The following is a 20,698-nucleotide window of genomic DNA, read 5'->3' on the forward strand; positions in this document are numbered from 1 at the left end:
AAGAGTCTAACCTTTATCTTTTCCTTAAAACACTAGAAAATGCTCAGCCTAATCTCTTTTCAGTTACCGAGAACTGCAGCTTTAGGATCCCGATGGTCTCCCTAAATGGTTACTGACATCGGCGGTAAATAAAAGGGTAAATAATTGCTTGGAAACCTCAAGACTGACAGAAAATTATTCTGATCAAGATATTTTTATTGAAATGTTATCGTTTCAAAATTTGGCAGTTGATTTCTGGTCTCACCATGACGCCAACAATGATAAAAGTCAAGTATTCAGTGAGCTATCCAGGTGGATCAAGGAACACAGACTTGTTAAAATCTCTCCTGCATGTCCGGGCTGTTACCAACGTCAGCAAGCAGTTTAGTAATCTTGGTGAATAGAAATGAGGGCAGGGGCCGGCCGGGGGCGGCAGTGAGGAAGGGGGGGGGACCGGAGGGGGGTGTCAGGCGGTGACAGTCTGACTCAGTCTCCACGCTCTCTCAGCCCAGACTGGAACCCGGAGGAGACAAAAAAAAAAAAAAAAAAAAGAAGCCTTCAAACCCAGACAGGGGGGCGTCTTCATCTCTCACCCCTAGAACCCAAAAAGCAATGAAGCTCCTCATTTATTGCTCTCATTAGAGTCTCAAACACCGGATATCAAACTTGCAAAAATTCTTTTCACATAAAAGATTTCTGATGGCCATTTAATGACTTGTTTCGATTTCCTGTTCATTCCAGACACTGCTGTCTGGGAACGGCATTTCAATGGAAGATATCATGCGTTTTCCCCCAAACATTTTCAGCTACCTGACGGGAAACATGATGAACCATTCTTTTAACCTGAGTGGGGTGTTTATTTCCTTGGTTTTCAATGCTGTCTCCGGCGTTTCAATTTTCTGAGCATTCAGAGGCTTCTACTGATTTCTCCCTTCTTAAAAGGTTGTCAAGGCTGTTGCCAGCCCAGGACAGTCTCTGAGAATTGTTTTGCTGGCACACAACAGACAGGGATTAGATTCTTGCTTCCTGATTTGCCACAGGCATATTTTGGAATCAATATTCCTCCGTGTAACAAATCCTGTGGGAAGAAGGAAGGCCGATGCTCCAAAGAGCCGATGGACAAACTATGGTCCTGGGGCCAAATCCAGCTAGCTGCCTTTTGGTGCACCCCGTGGGCTAAGGAGGGTGGCTATATTTTTCAAGGGTTGGGAAACATCAACAGAGGAATGATGCTTTGTGACATGTGAAAATTATATGAAATGCAAATCTCATCGTCCATAAATAAAATATTATTGGCACGGAGCTCCTCCCCTTTGCTTACCTATGACACATAGCCATTTCCCTTCTGTAACTGCAGGGTGGGGTACTTGTAGCAGAGACCCTGTGGCCACCAACACCTCACATATTTACTATTTGGTCCTTTACAGAAAAAAGTTTGCCCACTGATATGGATTAAATTATGCCTCCCCCCCGAACCTGCGGCGTGCATGTGACCTGATTTTGAAATGGGCTTTTTTGGAGATGGTCAAGTTGAGATGAGGTCGTTAGGGTAAGCCCTAAACCAACCTGTCCTTCCACAAGGGGGAAGTTTGGACCTAGACCCAGGCGCGCACAGAGGGAGGCGGCCCTGTGAAGATGAAGGCAGAGGGGGGTGATGCCTCTACAAGACTCGGGAAGCTGGAGGAGAGGCCTGGAACGGATCCTTCCCTAGTGCCTTCAGGGGGAGTGTGGCCCTGCCGACATCTCCACTGTGGCTTTCCAGCCTCTGGGATGGTGGGACGATACGTTTTTTTGTTGTTGTTTGATTCGCTGAGTGTGTGTGCCTTCTGACGGCAGTCCTAGGAGATGGAAACAGCCCTCTCCATTTGAAGTGCAGTAACATAAACACTATTCTCGGAAAGGTGCTCGTGGTCTTTTCAGATCCTTGGGTTCTTAAGAGCATCTGATTTCAGCAAATGCCCTTTCCCTTCAGGGCACCTGTGAAAAGGGCACTGGCGGTGTCCCGGGCTCTCTCTCGGAAATGGGCCCCCTCAGTGACGGCTTTCTATCCTCTGTGCACTCTCTAGCTCCCACATGTGACACACAGCTTATTTTTCCCAAATAACAAATGAATCAGAAACTGTCAAACTCCCACCTGAACCAACTTCTCATAGCCTCCTATTCAAAAATTATAATTTTCCCAAAGAGGCTTTCTTCTAAAAGATAAAACAAGAATGGTTGCATGTGATTTTTTTTTTTTCCTACCGATATTTTCAAGAGCATTCACCAGTGGAAGTGTCCAGCAGACTCCTGAAAACTTTCGGCTTTTCATTGTAATACCCCCGATAAGAAAATGAGGAAGCCAATGTTTTAGGCTCCTTTTAAAAACATTTTAGGAAACCCAGCCTGCTTTCAAAAAAGTTTTCAGTTAAAATATTTAATGAAGGCAAACTACCATGGAGAATAAACAATAAATTCTCTTGACCTATGTTCTAGGATTAGTTATTTACAGTTTTAAAAATGTCTAGGTCATTTGTGGCAGTCACTCCAATACAGGTATAAGCTGCTAACACAACACAGTATGAACATTGAGTTGTGCATAAAGTAGAAGCTAAGGGTGGATTATTCACTTTAACAACAGGGCTTTGGGATTCTTGTATAAATGATTATGAACATTTGGTTGTATGTTGTTTTAGAGCACATAGCTCGCAAAAAAAAAAAAAAAATCAAAGCTCTAGTTCCTAATCAAACAGAAGATTTACTGAGAAGCCTGTAGACGTCCAGTTCTCATTCTGGTGCTATGGGGAAAAAAATATACTGGGACATAAACTTTGACCTCAGTGAATTTATGGAATTCATTTTTAGTCTACTTGCAAAGATTAGAAAATTATGCAGTTAAGGGCTAAACGGATGGGGAGATTTATATGTGCAGCCGATGCTCTGAGCAAACACCAAGTCCTTGCAGCTGTCACGAAAGCACACGGGGGGCGCAGGTGCCTGTTAACCCGGCCGCTCCTCGAAGGGGCAGTAGACCTAAAGACGGTGAGAAAGGATTCTTACCGTAGTAAGAAGCCTGACAAAGGAAAGATAAATGACGTGGTTGGAAGGTAGGAGAAATCCCCCAAGTGGAAATGGGCTAAATCCCCAAAGGTGATTTTTTTTTTTTTAAATGTCACTGGTTCTTTTGGGTTGCTATTTTTTTTTTAATATTTTATTTATTTTATTTGAGAGAGAGAGAGTGCAAGTGAGCATGAGCAGGGGCGGGGAGAGCAGAGAGAGAGAAGCAGACTCCCTGCTGAGCAGGGAGCCCGACATGGGGCTCGATCCCAGGACCCTGGGATCATGACCTGAGCCGAAGGCAGACGCTTAACGACTGAGCCACCCAGGTGCCCCCCCAAAGGTGATTTTTAAGGGTTTTTAATTTCTTGCAGGAAATAAGATAAACGGTGGTTGCCTTCCTGCAATACCCCCTCCACACAGTTTCCTGGATCTTGTCCTGTAAAAGGAGGCTCTGTATCTGTCATTACAAGGGAGGCAGCAGAAGGAGGCAGGGCTGGGTTCAGGAACCCTACATTGCCTTTCCTCACCTGTGGCCTCTTCTTTATCTGTCAGTCTCCTCAATCTGTCTTCTCCCTGTGGTGGCAAAAGTGGCCCCTGGCAATTCCGGGCCTTCATCCGACCAGTTCGGGGGCATCAGCTGGTTGGCAACAGTGCTCAGCCACACTGGACCTGTGCTCCAAGAAAAATCAGTAACACCGGTCCTGTCTTTTCAAAGGGTGGTGTTTTGTTCATCCTGGATTTTTTTTTTTTTTTTTTGCATCATTTCTTATTTTGAAATATGTTGCCTTAAACCATCCTCTACTCTGTTTACTGCGGTTTTGGTGCCTCTTTACTTGTTGCGCCCAGGTGAGTGCCTCGCTTGCTTCAACCTGGTTCCAGTTCTGGCTCCACCTGGGAGGTTACTCTCACCTCTCAGGTGTCCAGACCCTACATTTCACACTTTTCCCCCAAAGTACTCGTTATGGGTTGAATTGTGTCTTCTCAAAAGTTATGTTGAAGTCTAGCCCCCTGATACCCAGGAATGGGACCATATTTGGAAATAGGGTTTTTTTCAGATGCCATCGAGTCAGGATGAGGTCATTCAGGTGAAGAGGAAGACTCCACACGAAGGAGATGTGTGGGGAGAGGAAGGCCCAGTGAGGATGGAGGCAGACATTGGAGGGATGCGTCTCGAAGCCAAGGCAGGCCAAGAGCTGTGGAGCTCCCCAGAACTGTGAGATCATGAATCCATCAGTATATTTCTGTGGTTTTCAGCCACCCCCTTTGCTGTACTCTGTGACTCACAGCCCTAGGAAATGAACAGTCCCCATGCCCCCTACCCTTCTTTCGGGCTTAACTCCCGAGACCCAGACTCAAGAAGCCCTCGCTGGCTTCTCTGCCTCTCCACAACTTTTTCTCCCTTTGTCTGCTGCTTAAGTGTTGGCTCCGGGGCCTCTGCGAAGTCTCCTGCGGGGTTTCCAGACAACCCCCTTTCTATTGTGTAAGAAAAAGGTCCACTCTCGTGGACCGGCAGCCAAGGATGCCAACGACCAAGAACGACTTGGGGCGGGGAGCTCAAAATAAACTGGAAGGCAGTTAACAGTCTGTGGCTCAGATCACAGCACCTCTGGATAGGGATCTGGTGATAGTGGTGGGGGGCATGGTTCGGGGGGGGGGGGCACGAGGGGAGTATTAATTGATGAGATGTGTAACTTCAAAGTTACCCTTTACTCTGCCCTAGGTTTTTAGCCAGGTAATAAATCCTATCATTTCTCCTTCAGGCCATTTTGCCCCCGGTTGCCCAGACTGGTAGAGTAATGTATTTTGTCTTTGATTTCACTTAGTAGCTTCTTCCAAACAGGATGATTTCAGGCTCAGAGGAATTTCTTATTACTTGGTCACAGAGGGCCTGATCTTCTACATTGCTTGATATTGCTATCTTTAAGAAAAACAAGGCATAAATGGAATTTCATAGCAATCTGTTGCGTACGTGGAATTGCTATTAGGAGTTCATAAATCTCTTTCTAGAGGAGGAGGTGGGTGGGAGAGGAAAGGGCAGGGAAAGATGAGCTTAGAAAATACAATTCTCTGGGCAGGGAGCAAGCACAGGTTTGTAAAGAGCAAAGACGAGGGTCCAGGAATGAAGCACTATGTTATGAAGAGCAAGAGGCCTGGGAAGGCTCTCACAAATTCGTAATAACAATGATGAAATCTACAGACACTAAATACAAACTTGGTAATGTCAGTTACTTAAAGGTGATGTATGCATCTTTCTACCTCCTAGAAACAAGCAAAGGACAACTCAAATCAGCTGAGAAATTCTCTACTGAAAACGTGGACTTCTTCTTCTTATGCCTGGAAGTCTTTGTGATTTGATCCCATGAATTCTCAAGAATAAGAATACAAATCAAGCCGGTTTCGGTGAAGCAGTACATCAGTGCCCCGTGTTGGGAAGCTTGAAATGCATTAAACTGAAGGGCCACAGAAAATGCCTGGTACCTTGGTTCACATGCAGGAGCCTTCACACAGCATGCATCTTATCAAATGTGAGTCCTCCACATACATACTTTTAAGCTTAAAATGCAGTATACGTTTATAAAATGTACTGGATTCTGATCAACTCTGTAGCGCTTCTGAGATAGAAAAACTTACCAGATCTCTTCCCAGCTTTTATACACCGAGGGGAAAAAAAAAAAACAACAAAAAAAAACCAACTTTCAGAATTACCACACTGAACTTTGATGCTACTCTCAGAAAGTTAGTGCTTAGTTCTACATCTCTTATGTAAACTGGGAGGCGCACGATTTCATTTCAACTTATTAAGTCAATTACCTGAAAAATAGACACCAAATTACAATGTATACTGTTTTTTCCCACTCTATAGAGAATCAAAATGTCACAGGTAGGTGGGATACAACAGAATTTAAAAAGTTTTCTGCTTATGAATGATACATAATTTCAAATGACTCATAGCACTTGTTGAAACAAAGTATCCAACCTGGCTGACTCATAATAACGCTGACACTAGAGTTTCAAATAGAGTTTCCATAATAACAAAAATTGACCCAACCTATGCATTGCAGAGAGTTATCTTGACCATGACAGATCAGTAATGATCAAGCTATCAATCATCTGAGCAAGCCATACTGTCCCAAGATAATGCACTCAATGACCCAGCCCCATCTAGAAGCTCCACAGGAATGACTTTCATAACTCGAACAGAACGCTATGGGATACATTTAAAAATCTTTTAAAAATGCAGGCTCTATTGTCAAGCTCTGATGAAAAAGGAGTGCTCTTTATTCACCTATAATTTTGAAAATGGCCTCATTTATTCTCCACGTACATTCAAGACATTTTGGATAATTGAAGAATACTGTATTTCTTAAAGACAAGATGTGAGAAATGTCGATATTATTTGTTTCATGTCTTTCTGCTCCCACAGAGCCCGAGGAGATCGTACAATGGATTTTTCACTTTGGTGTCTTCAAGGAGAGGGTCTCAGAACAGAAAAATAGAGCCCTAAATAATTGAGACTGATTCACACTTACCAGCTCGCAACCATGTTCTACTTACTAATTTATAACACCTTTATGAAAAGTCAGACCCCCTCCATTTCAGCTTCCTCTTCCAATATGGAAGATGGAGATGTTACTTTAGTAGCAGGACTTCAAAGGGGAGAACTTCAGAAACAGACCGAGTACTCTTTGCATTCTGTTTTCATTTCTAAAACAGGAGAGAGACTCATGGATTTATGTGAGGAAGGTTAGCAGGTTAGCTTTTATTCAAGTCCTGTATTCATATCATTCAGCTTCACTGTCATTATAAACACCTTGGCTGTGTGAAGAGAGCACCCATTAATTTTCTCCCCTAAGGAAACTTCTAGGGAGGAATTGCAAAGTTCTGAGGAGTAGTAAGTATCTCCTAAGAGCTGATTCTTCTAGTTTTCTAGTGTTCTAATATAATCATCTGTGCATTTGGCCAGTAATTATCCAGAACCTACTATGTGCCAACTAAATAGTAGAGCAAAAACAAAATGGCACCTGACAGAGTTTACAGAGTTTACCCTCTAGGAGGAGAAGGAGTTTCTGAACAAGCAAGCACTACATTAATCACAGAGTGTGGTAGGTCATGGGAGGGAAGCAGGGGGCCGAGGGCGACATGGCTGCTCCCTGAGATGGATCGGCTTGGGTACCTAAGGAGGTGCCACTTAACCTGAGGTCTGCAGGATGGAGCAGATTTGGCCCCCGGGCAGCAGGAGGAAGCATGTTCAGGGGAGGGAGTGGAGGCTGGATGCCGGGAGGTCTGAAGGGGCGGGGCTGGGAGGAGGACGTAGGGGGTCAGAGGAAACGGGGACAGTGTTCTGTCTTACTCTCCCTCTCGTTGCCCCTTCTCCCCCTGCCCCTCAGGAGGACGCCAAGTCAGGCTCAAGTCAGGTGAGGGTGTGCGGTGCCGAGTGCTGTAGGAATGAGAGCGACCCTGAGAGAGTATGTGCATACATATGGCCCTTAGTGTGTGCGGGTGTGCGCTTTCTCAGGAAGGGACTCTCCTCTGCTGTACCACAGCTCATCTGGGAGACCCAGAATCTCTGTGCCACCTTCTTGTTCTCATGTAAGTTAGTCCACAATGTGAATGGCACCCCTTTAGATGTGGTACAGTGCACAGATTGAACACCTGTACACAGCTGCCCTGGGATGATGCAGGTTCTGACTTGCGCCACTGGCAGTACCATCACTGAGCTGGGAGAACTGGAGGGCAAAGTTGAAGAAAAGAGGAAGAATACCCCCTCCCAACCATTATGTGGCTTTTTTTTTTTTTCCAGTTACACTGTGTAAAATGTCACAGGGGCAAGGGGCAGTCTCAAGTGGTCCCTTTATCTTTTAGAACCCAACAAGGGGACACAGATTGAAGCAAGCTCCAGCACCGTTGTGACTGTCACAAGGGTGGAGACTATAGGATCTGGGGTCAGACCGCTGTGGTTTCTGCTGGGCCTCTCCATCTGCCAGCTCATAGGTCCCTTAACCTTCTGAGCCTCAGCTTTGCCATCTGTAAAGTGGGGAGTTCGCACGGCTAGTAAGTGGAGACACCTGAGTCAGAACCCAGGTCTTCGTGACTCCCAGGTGCTGGCTCTCTATCTCTATCCTTCTACCCTGTGTCTGGAGTTGCATGCCCATGCTGTTTGGGGTGGGGGGCACTTCTTTAAAGCAAACATTTACATTTTACTTTTTTATTCATACAAAGGAAATCTGTTTTTCCAAGCAAGTACTTTTAAAATACAGAATATCAAAATTTTGAATAGAGAATATCCAGTATCTCCTCTTCGTCTATGTAACATATGGTAACGATTTGCAAATTACTCTAGAATTTTTCTATCCTTTACTACAGGACATTAAGTAAAGAAATGGCTTCATTTTTACATTGCTGAAATACAATGTGGTCAGCTGGATTGAAATGTGTATGGCCCAAGAATACAGGACGGTCGTAACAAAACTCAAACTTCTCATGTTTTCTTTTTCTGATTCTTTCAATTATGTCTTTGTTTTATTTTATATTTTTTCTTTTCTTTTCTTTTCTTTTCTTTTCTTTTCTTTTCTTTTCTTTTCTTTTCTTTTATGGAGCTAGTAAAGCATGGCAAAGAGTACTTGGATTTTGGGAGATTCTGAGAACTTTCAAAATAATGTCAATGCTACTGGGAAAAAAGAGTTAACCGTGCAGGAGTGGTCCACTCAACCTTCAGCCCTAGAACCTATTTTCAGTGAAAAGAAGGTTTTACTCTTCATGCAATGACACTGGGCAGCTGGTCTCAGCACCTCCGGTCTTAGCTCAAGGGGGCAAGAACTGGGAGCCCGGCGCATATCTGGGAAGTGCAGGATCATGGTGTCTACCCCGAGGCAGGGATTAGTCTCTTTCTAGTGACTTCCATGTGAGACTGGGTGTCAGCTCAAGAGTTTTCTGATTTACTATGCTATCATTTCAAGGAAGTATTTCTTTTTCACATGCCCCATGAGCTCTTGGTGCATCACTGTCCTAGACAAGAAAACGTGGTGGTAGTTTCTGATATGCCTACGGGGCTGTGGTCCAACTCAGGCTTCGTCTTCTCCACAGAGTTTGGGTAAGCCAAGTGAGAACGACGTTCTCTTTCCTACAGCCCCAGAGGTTTTGGTTTCTGCCTCACCTGTAGGACTGTGTGGTCTGCCCTGTAGCGTGAACAGATGTATATATGTCTTCACTAGATTTGGGGTTCAAAGAAAAACACTGACAATATCTTTAGCGGCTTCTTCATTCCTCAGAATAATGCCTTAAACCAAACAGTTCCTCAACAAATATTTATTGAATTTGAATTTCAAATTTATTCTCTATTAATAGATTCAATCAGTGATAAGCCCAAGATTTGTATCTCAAGTTTAAGTGGAGACGTACACTGTATCAGTCAAGAGTTCTGATTACCAACTACAGAAATGGTTCTGATTAACTTAACACTTAACACTCCAGGGCGTGTCTGGCTGGGCCTCCCCCACTGACCTGTCTGCGCACCTGCCATCACCACCCTTTGGCTCCTAACTCTGCTGCCATCACGCCCAGTAACCTGTGACTTAGGGTCATTGCCTGGAAATATAAAACCAGGGACGGGAATGAGCAGTCGGTTGGGACTGGGAGGGCACCCATATCCCGGCTGCTGGGAGGGGCTCATCTACATCCTCGCCTCAGTTCCCTTCTGGGGGGCAGGGACCTCAAGACAGAGAACGTCACCAAGATATGAAGGGCATTATCAGAGCGGAGAAGCGGAGGGGAGGGAGGGAGAGAGGCAGGAAGGAGGAAGGAGAGGGAAAGCAGCTGGAGGAAGAGGGAGGGGAGGGAGGGGGAGGGGGAGGCGGAGACAGAAATGTCCCCTAGGTTAGGGAGGAGATTTTGATTTCTTCAACCATGCTTTTTAAAAACAAGTTGAACCAACTCTTCAAAAACATACGAGCTTTTTCTGAATACATTTATCTAAAAAAAAAAAACTAAATCGTTTGTGTGAGTAGAAACAGCTTAAGTAACAATTCAATAGGGGTGTCTGGGTGGCTCAGTCGGTTAAGCATCTGCCTTCAGCTCAGGTCCTGATCCCGGCTCCTGGGCTCCCTGCTCAGCGGGGAGCCTGCTTCTCCCTCTCCCTCTGCTGCTCCCTTGCTTGTGCTCTCTCTGTCTCTTAAATAAATTTAAAAAAAAAATTAAATAAATAATTTTTTAAAAAAAGTAACAATTCAATAGAAGTGACAAATTCTACATCAACAATACAAAATACTAGAAACTTGAAACATTTAATAAAACCAAAATATAAAGAGTAAAAGTTGTTCTTTATTTCTATACTAATAAAGAGGGAACTGTTTTAGAATAGAAATCAGAAAATTAGTTATTAACTAGAGAGTTATTAATTAGGTCCCAGTAGTTGAAACTGATGAGCTGTGTAATAAATACTCTCGTACTTGATGTCTTTACCTGGTTCACATCTGGAGATAAAGACCATCTGTGACACTCGTAAGTAGATATGTCCCACAGTGTGTTCATACATTGGGAGCATGAGTTATAAATCATTTTGTTTTCTCACACAAAATCAAAAATTCTCTCCTGAGGGCAGAAGTGATTTGCTCATTATGACCATAATGATTGTCTGTGCCATGCATCTAGGCTAAAAATTCCCCCTTAATACCTTTCACTTTCTCCCAGTCTTTGTGAATTATATTTTTTTCAAAGATTTTATTTATTTACTTGAGAGAGAGAATGAGAGATAGAGAGCACGAGAGGGAAGAGGGTCAGAGGGAGAAGCAGATTCCCCGCCGAGCAGGGAGCCCGACGAGGGACTCGATCCCGGGACTCCAGGATCGTGACCCGAGCCGAAGGCAGTCGCTCAACCAACTGAGCCACCCAGGCGCCCCTTTGTGAATTATTTTAATGTTTCTAAATAGTTCACCTGACTGTGCCTCTGCATACTCCTAGAATTACAGTGACCCTCTCCTTTAAAAAATAGGGCTTTACCTTATTTATGCCATATCAATTTTAAGTCATGTTCCAGAAAGATTGGACACTGTTCTGATAAAATAACATGCTCTAAAAAATATCGTTAATTCAGGGTTAAATTTTTTTTGAGAGTGGGTACACCCAAATTCCCATGGTGCGATTTATTCCTAATACCCTAGAAATAACAAAAGCAAATACTTAAAAAATTAATCTTGCTATTCATCTTGCTCAAAGGATATATTTTTCTTCAAATTCTATGTAGGACTTTCAAGGTGCATGAGCTGGTATTTCTTTGGTAAATAGAGACACAAGTCATCAATACCATGAGTAATTGTACTTTATGTACCACAAAGAGAAACTAGACCATCACCAAAAAGGCATTTTATGGCCCTGATGGCGATATACATATAAACTACCATCACTTTAACAAAAGGTTAAAGGAGTCTGACATTTGCCGGTCACACAGCAGAGGGGAGAACAGATGTCTCAAAAGAATGGGGCCAATAAATTTTCAGGGAGTGGCATCGGACGGTACAAACAAAATGTCTAGTTTTAGGATTTATCAAAGCGATGAGTCAAATCATTAAACTGAACAACCCCACGGTTACCTTTGACTGTTTATAAATCGAGCTGCCTCAATCAAGGGCTTTTCATGTACATTTAAGAAGGTGTAATTTTGCTCAAATACTTTTTTTTTTAAAGATTTTATTTATTTATTTGAGACAGAGAGAATGAGAGAGAGAGAGAGAGCACATGAGAGGGGGAGGGTCAGAGGGAGAAGCAGACTCCCCGCTGAGCGGGGAGCCCGATGCGGGACTCGATCCAGGGACTCCAGGATCATGACCTGAGCCGAAGGCAGTCGCCCAACCAACTGAGCCACCCAGGCGCCCTGCTCAAATACTTTTAAAAGACAATGTTGGTGGGCGCCTGGGTGGCTCAGTTGGTTAAGCGACTGCCTTCGGCTCAGGTCATGATCCTGGAGTCCCGGGATTGAGTCCCGCGTCGGGCTCCTGGCTGAGCAGGGAGTCTGCTTCTCCCTCTGACCCTCCCCCTCTCATGCTCTCTCTATCTCATTCTCTCTCTCAAATAAATAAATAAAATCTTAAAAAAAAAGACAATGTTGGTTGTCCTTTTTAGCCAAATGGTGGAGAAAAATCCACATGTGCAAATAAGTGATGAAGATTCATGTAGGCTCAGTTCCGGCAGGTTTTAATGAAGGTAGTGAGCTTTTTTTTTTTTTTTTTTTTAAAGCCTGTTACATATTTTGGAAGGAATGAGCGACTTATAAAAGAGAGGGTCAGATATGACAGGAAGTGTAAATTTGAGTCAAAATTTCTTGAAGGCAATTTGTCGATACATGTCCAAATCCTTAGCTTTGGTTTTGCTCCAACAAATCCACTTTGAGGGATGTATATTGAAAACATAATAATGAATTTGTGTAAAGATTGTGCGCGAAGGATGTTCACTCCAGCATTGTTTATAAAAGCAGAAAATTATTAGGTATCCACCATCAGAGCACTTAGGAAAATCAATCATACACAATGGCATGATAGGCAGGCGTGAACAGTGAGGCTGGGAGGCTTCTAGAGATCCGAGTCACAATGAGATACCATTTCACACTCACGAGGTTGGCCATCATCAAAAAGTCAGAAAATAACGGGTTTTGGTAAGGACTGGAGAAACTGGAATCCTCAGCTATTGCTGGTGGGAATGTAAAATGGGCCAGCCACCATAGAAAACAGTTCCGTGGTTCTTTACAAAGTTAAGCATAGAATTACTGTACAACCCAATAATTCTACACTATTGCACGGCTGTTCATAGCAGCATTACTCACAATCGCCAAAAGGGGGAAACAAACCCAAATGTCCATCAACAGAGGAATGGACACACAAAGTGTGGTCTAGCCATACAATGGGATACTGTTCAGCTGTCAAAAGGAGTGACACACACCACAACGTGGATGAACCTCAAAAACAGGACACTCAGTGCAAGCATCTGGACACAAAAGTTCCCACATTGAATGATTCTACTTCCATGAAATATCTGGACTAGGTAAATCCATAGAAATCAGACCTATGGTTACCAGGGGCTGGCAGAAAGAGGGAATCGGGGGTGATGGGTCAAAGGTCCAGTGTTTCCGCTGGGGAAATGAGAATGGTTTGGAACCAGAGGGGACAGTTGCACCCCACATTGTGATTGTATTAAATGTCACTGACTGCTCACTTTAAAGTGGTTAACTGTTAACTTTACGTTACGGGAATTTTTCCTCAGGATAAAAAGAATGGTAATGGAGAAAAATATCGCATGCTAAGGGAAAATGCTCACCATATATTTAGTGGGGAAAAAAGTAAAAAAGTAGGTAAGAAGATAGTAGATATAGCAATTATTTATACTTGCTGCAGTATTATCTATATACATATTATATATTATGTATATGATTATACACAAAACCACTAATAGCATGGCTCTTGGTGGTGGATTTAGGGGATTATGTGGTGGGATTATGGGTGATTTAACTCTTTTCTTATCTGTATTTCCAAATATCTCATAAATAGCATGTAATACTTCGTATTAAGGAAAAATGTTTAGGGGCGCCTGGCTGGCTCAGTCGGCGGAGCATGTGACTCTTGATCTCAGGGTCATGAATTCAAGCCCCACGTTGGGTGCAGAGCTTACTTAAAAAAAAAAAAAGACTAAGCCATTAAAAAAAATGTATAGGTACTATAATAAAAACAGGATTCAAACATTAAGATTAGGTCCGGGACTCACAGAGTGCTGCCATACAACCCAGGAATGACCAGAATAATTTTTCCATGAGCTCATTTGTATTCCTGAGCAAATTATGTCCTGTGAAACATCATAGCACAGTGAAAAGCTGGATATATTGTGCTGAACAAACAAGTTGGGATCTCCAGAGTGCTCCACTGTGCTTCTGCTCAAAGACTTAAACCTTTTAGTTGAGATAATATTGAGGCAATTACAGTAACACAATTGTGTTACATGACTTTTGAATGCACTCAAAAGAAATATCCTGACAAGAAATACCACATCAAGAAAATAAACCCACATACTGTATTTAAATGTTCCTTTAATAAAAATATAATTTACTTAACATCATTAAGAGAACTTGCTCTCTTATTCATAAGTATATAAACATGTGATCAATTTAACCAGGATGGAGTAAAATATGACATTTTATTTACCATTGTTCTACTTCTGTTTCACATTGCAGTTTAAAGAAAGCTACCCAAATGAAAATATCTACATTTTCATGCTTTAAGAAAACTCGATAAAAATGCAAACATAAAACAGGGAAATCACATGACTGGCAATTGCATTACTAAAAAAGACTACAGCATTCTTTGACAGGATGAGCTCTTTCAATGCATTTTGAAAATTTCAGTTTTTCTACTTGTGCAGAGTTACTACCGCTCTTTAAGCTTCTGTCTGTATCTGCAATTATTCGTCTAGATGTTACTAATCGTTATCATGAAGGTACTCCTTTGATGCCATCTGTTTTCTTTTTTATTAGCCGAGGCTGATATCGGGCCACTTAACAAGGATTTGAGGAGTATCCACCCCAGTCCAGGCCAAATGCCCAGCGCCTGGTGGACCGCAAGTCGTGGGTCTCCCCGTCAGGTCACAAGTGGGACGCCCAGTGCCCCAAACGCCAATGGTACACAGCAGGCACTTGAAGCTCAGCTTTCGGAGGAGGAGCCTGAGTGACTCTGGAAATGCACATTACAGCCTCTCCCAGGGTCAAGGGCTGGCTGTGCAGACTTGCACGTTACGAAATGGCAGATGGATGTGAGCTAACATTGCACATCCACCAAATTCTGGGCACTGTTCTGAGCATTGCACACGTACCAAGTGCACCTCCTTGGGATGGTGCATCAATCTATTGACCGTTATTGTCCGCACTTTACAGACGAGAAAACTGAAGTCCAAGGGGTTTCAATAACTTACTTGAGGGCATAGGTGTGACACCTAGAGGCCACATCTGCTTGCCAAGGGTACGAGGGGAGAGGAGAGTGATGAGGAAGAAGGTAGGTTCTTAGGGGCTTCCTCCCTAAGTTGCTTCCTAAACGTTCAGTCCCCACAGAATGCTTCGGGAGGGCACTGCTCACAAGGTCAAGTAACAAAAGAGGTTTGGGATGAGGTGGAGAGAGGAGGACCAGAGGCACCTGGTATTTAAGAGTGGGGGCCTTCCTGGGAGCACCTCCGGCCATGTGAGGAGGACTGAGCAGAGCCCCTGGGCCTCAGACCGTGACCAGGCTTGGGAGGCACGGTGTCTGACTCCTCTTTGCAAGAGGCTTGGGATGCAGGGCATGTGTGAGCTTGTTTCATGCTGGAAGGGGAATTCAGGGGGGAATTATTTCAGACCAGGGCCAGGTCAGGACAGAGAGACTGGGGCGAGCAGAGTCACAGAGAAAGGCTGCCGGCTGAGGGAGAGCTGGGGCAACAGGGTGGAGCTCAGCCGAGGGGGAGGGAGGATGTGGCCCCCTGACATGGGGGTAAGTGAAGCTGGCTTCCCAGAACGCTGGCTGGAAAGCAGGGACTTTGGGGGCCCTTATGCCACAGGCAGCCCAGGCCCCCCATGGGAGCCCTGGTCTCACCATCAGACCATTCCCACCCCAGAGAGCGAAGCGCTCAAACGGGGGCTTCTAATCATTGTGGCAGGACGTTTTCGTCTTCGTCAAACCTCAGGCAATGTGACCCGGGGCAAGCCGGGAGAGGCAATGAGTAAGATAATCTCACACTGGATTCTGTGCGCACGGACGCCCCACAGTTCCTCAGGCATCTTACGTGGCAACTTTCTGTTCCAGGCGAGTGGTCCTGGCTTTTCCATTCACAGTCCTTTCCCTTTAAAATAAATCTATTTAGGTAAAATAAGTAAGTCCACTATGGGGAGAATGTAAAGTAAATCATGGGAGAGCTGATATTGTCGCGGGGCATGGCCACCATCGTGAAGGTGGGGCCTAGCTGCTGGGAGTCTGGACAATCCTGAAGTACAGGGAGCGCATTTCTTCATTAAAATCATTTAAAACTGGATTTTTTTTTTTTTTTTTTTTTAAGTGCCACGATTTCTTCAGCTGCAATGCTGGAACCTGGCGAGGTGGGGCCACATCTCAGCCAAAGCCAATACCCGCCCTGAGAGGAGAGGGGCCGAGGTCCTGGCAGGGTTTCCAGACTAACATTGGCAGAGACCGTGGCCTGAAGAAGCATCCAGCCCCGCTGGGACATGTGGATTCGCAGCTGTGCGCCCAACAGTTTCCATATGATTGCAAACCCCCCACCAAAAAAACAAAAAACAAAAAACAAAAAACAAAAAACAAACAAACAAAAAACCCAACCAAACTAAAAACCCAAATGAAACAGCTACAATTTTTAATGTTCCTTTCCAGGCAATATATCAGTTCATCTCCCTCGACGTTTGTCAGGCATTGCAAAAGGAAGTGGGAACATCCTTGCTCTAAGGGCTGAGAGGCAGAATAAAGCACATGGCAGAGTTTTATCTGTGTTTTCTATGGCAGACATGACTGTGGCTCTTGGTGGCACCCATGACTCTTGCCGGTTATGACATTAATTCTGGATACTGAGACCAAAGGGGACCCAAGACAAATGCCAGCTTCTCATTAGATCTTGACCTTCCTCTTGGGCTTCCCTTGGGATACTGAGTTGACTAACCCATCACCCTCATTGAACTCTAGAAAACCAAAGCATAGTTGCCATGTAGAGATGCAAAGGTGGTAAGTTCCAGAACTCCTTTAGTTATGGACATAGGATGAAAATAAAATTCTAACTTTACCGCAGGAGTATGGGCCTGCCTTGTAACATTAGGTTTATTCACAGATGGGGCAAATTACTTTTCTCTCCTATTCACTTCACTTTCAAATTTCTCCCAGGGAAGTGTCGCTGATGTTGAAAAAGAGAACCCTTGGAACAAGATATTCTACGCTGGTGTCTTCTAGATCCCTAGTGGGATCATCGTACTGCAGTTGATAGCTCTCTGGTCCAAGAGTAGTGAGATGGAACGTTCCTGGGGGCAGAGTGAGTGCACAGTTGCATCAGAAATGAATCTGCTTGATACACAAATTACTTCCCTACTCCACCAGCAGGATTCATAAAGAAATTGGGTCACTCTGTAGTACGTAAGTCCAAAGTACGGACATTCTAATGTATTATGGGGGAAAATGAAATCTTCCATATAAATGAAATCTTTAAAATGAAAATGAAAATCTTCCATATAAATGAAGATTCAGCTAAAAATCCATTAACCTAACAGTAAGACAGGAAATCCAAAGACGCAAATCTTGATTTTTTGGGGGGGGAGTCTTATCCTCTAGACAATTTTTAAAACATCAAAATCAGCCACATGCACTGCTTTCAAAATAAGACCCTTGATTCCTGGTGTCATGAAATGGATAGGAAACACATTTCAAATGGCATAAAAACACTAAATCTAATTTTACAGCACTTCCTTCAAAATGCTAATTAAATTAAATGTGAATAATGTAAGCATTTATCAACCAGAAAGACTATAAGCCTTCTCATAAAATTTGTACAATTCTTTAGGAGGTTTTATATAGAACAAGACAGACATTAGAATGAAAATATAAAAAACATGTACTTGTCTAAAACTTTGAAATGATGACCAGAGTTTGCCTGGGAGAGTGAGAATTCCCATGAGTAGAAGAGAATGATATTTTCATCATTTTAATGTCTGTTCAGTCAGCTAGCCAGCCAGATAATAACCCCCCAAAATGGGTAAATTTTTGCTAATAAATTATAGAGGTGACTTATGTACCATATGACAAGGTATGTGACTGATGTGACTTATTCAGATGCAATCATAATTTTAAGATTTAATTCATTTCTTTATAAATATTTTTAATAAATAATCAAGAAAGCACCAAGTCAATACTAATATGGTAGGAATAGAATTGTGAACTCCATATTATTTCTAGACATTCTTAGTATGTATATTCTACAGGTGTTTCCTGAAATGGAAGGCATCAACAGAAAAAGACTGTTCACTATAGCAGGGCTTAGCAGATTATGGCCTGCAAGCCAAATCTGGCCCACCACTTGGTTTTGTAAATAAAGTTTATTGGAATACAGCCACGTGCATTTGTTTACATATTGTCTTGGGAAGCTTTTGTGCTGCAACAGCAGAGTTTAGCAGTTGTGGCAGAGATCATCTGGCCTGCAAAATCTCAAACATTTCCTCTCTGGCCCTTTATGCTGGCCAGGTTTGCTGACCCCTAGCTTATAGAAGCATTCAGAATCATGATGATTTATACGTACTTTAAGATTCACTGATGATAGTAAATTTGCAAATCAATTAATTTTACTTCTCTTTACTTCTTTACACTCAAAATAAATTATGTGTTTATTTTAGAACTTGTGGCTGATCAATGCTCAAAAGCAAATAAGCAAAATCATTAATCAGAACTAAATACTCTGCAAGTTATTTTCATAAAAATAAATAAGGCATTGAATAAATAGGATGTACAGTGGATAATATAAATAACAAGATACTACTTGGAGCTGAAGACTACCTTAAGGCTGCTAAGAAAAAGCTGGATACTTATAGGAAGTGATTAACCTCCCTTGGAATGTATCCTTTACTCTGAAGTAAATGTTCCCGTCAAAGGCATCCTGACAATGTTGATTGAAACGAAGCTGGAAAAGTCCTATACTGTGTGGGAGATGGGCTTGCATTCTCTTGCTTTTTAAAAAAGTTTCTTATGAGAAACTCATGGAAAAGAGCTGAAATTTTAATTCCATAGGTCATACTATTAGTTTCTGAACTTGGGATGCAATTTCAATAAGTATATAATAAAATCCTCTGAAATATAAGACATTGGTCATCGGGGTTAAGATGAAAATAATTTCAATGACCAAAACGTAATTAAAAAAAAAAAGAGATGAAATGAATTGCTTGGGGCACCTCAGGAGGTGGGTAGAATGCTCTGGAATGGGCCACTGTCCCTGGTCAAGAGGACCACCAGGGGGCGCCTCGTTTCTAAGATTTCCCCAGGGGCTGTTCTAGTCTTAAGATTCCTGGATTTAGGATTCAACTCAGAAACTTTAGAGACACCCTGAAACTGATTAATCAGCTCCGAGGCTCTCAGTTCCTGCTCATGCCGGACCCTCAAATGCTCCAGTGGATCCTTGAAGTACAATGGGATGGTTATGTCCCCTCAACTTGGGACCCTCTATTTCAATAGATGTAGGCTTCAATCTACACAGGCTTTAAAAGCCTACAGTCAAGTGGAGTCCCGACTCTTTCTGACACGAATTGTGCTCTGGTTCAGGTTTACCCCGTGAGGAAGTGTTTGTGGAAAACAGGAGAGTATAGTTCGGAGTTCCAGGGACGGAGATTAGCTTGGCGGTATACTAGTGCTCTGTGACCTTGAGCAAGCTACTTACCTGATCTCCGGCTTCCGTTCTCCTGTTGCTACTTTGCAGGACTGTCACAAAGACAAGCTGACAAGATGCCCATCCGATGTTGGGTGCACGGTGGGCCCTTCACACCGCTTGCTGAGCTGCTGCTACCTTTTAATTGTATTTAAAAAAGAAAGAAAGAAAGAAATTCAGCTCTTTACATTCACTCCTGTTACATATCTTCTTAATTTTGGTCTGTCTTTGACCTGGGAAAACCGTTTTGAATCTTGATTTTTTTCTTTCCAGCTCTGGGCTAAACCAGCATGGATGGACATTTCTTCTGAGTCTTCATCCCAGTCAAACATACGGGGGCAAGCGGAACCCAGAGGTATAACAAGCCACTCTCTTTCCAGGTTGATGGCAATCTATTAATGGATACTTTTGGGAGGAATTTGTCTTGAGTGATTCTAACTTCATTGGACCCCCCAGAGCCTTGGGTGAGCCAAGTCATGGGCAAAGATGGATATTCCCACTAGCCCCCTGCCCCTGGAGTCCACCCTTTCCAGGTCTTCTTGCTTTTCTGCTGGATGTCAGTTTGACTATGTGCCTTTTGGTGGCCCCTGGTGTCTCCCCACTTTATGAGGTTTTTGGTGGCTTGGTTCTGGATCGTTCTTACAGTGTCCTCACTGCTTCAGAGAGTGTGGAGCGGGGGGGCCAGTGTTGTTCACCTCTTGTCTCCTTCTGTCTCACTGTCTCTCTGGCGGCTCCGTGTCCAGCGTTGGGGATTGGCTCTGTCCCTAGCAGTAAATGCATTTCTCTTTACCCACCTTGGATGAGCCAGCTTTGGAACATTCCTAGACCTTTGTTGACCCTGTGCGCCCTGCCCCCCCAACAGGAGATGCAGTTTTTATTTTTAAAGTTCTTTCATTCCTTTTACCATGTTCCTTGCAACAAATTCCCGAGGGTCAGCTCAGAGGGCAGTTGAGGAGTGTTTTCTAGGACCACAACCACTGCAGTTTTAAAATTAATTAATTAATTAATTTTTACAAGCATTGCAGTTTACTTATTTATTTTTAAGATTTTATTTAGTTATTTGACAGAGAGAGAGAGAGAGAGAGAGAGAGCGCATGAACACAAGCAGGGGGAGTGGGAGAGGGAGAAACAGGCTTCCCACTGAGCAGGGAGCCCGATTCGGGACTCAATCCTAGGACCCTGGGATTGTGCCCGGAGCTGAAGGCAGATGCTTAACCAACGGAGCCATCCAGGCGCCCCCAAGCATTGCAGTTTAAATCATAATCTGGATGTCAGGTCA

This window comes from Eumetopias jubatus, unplaced genomic scaffold, assembly GCF_037043125.1.
Source record: "Eumetopias jubatus isolate StellerSeaLion01/CBP00866 unplaced genomic scaffold, mEumJub1_p1.0 scaffold_9, whole genome shotgun sequence".
In the NCBI taxonomy this organism is placed as follows: Eukaryota; Metazoa; Chordata; class Mammalia; order Carnivora; family Otariidae; genus Eumetopias; species Eumetopias jubatus.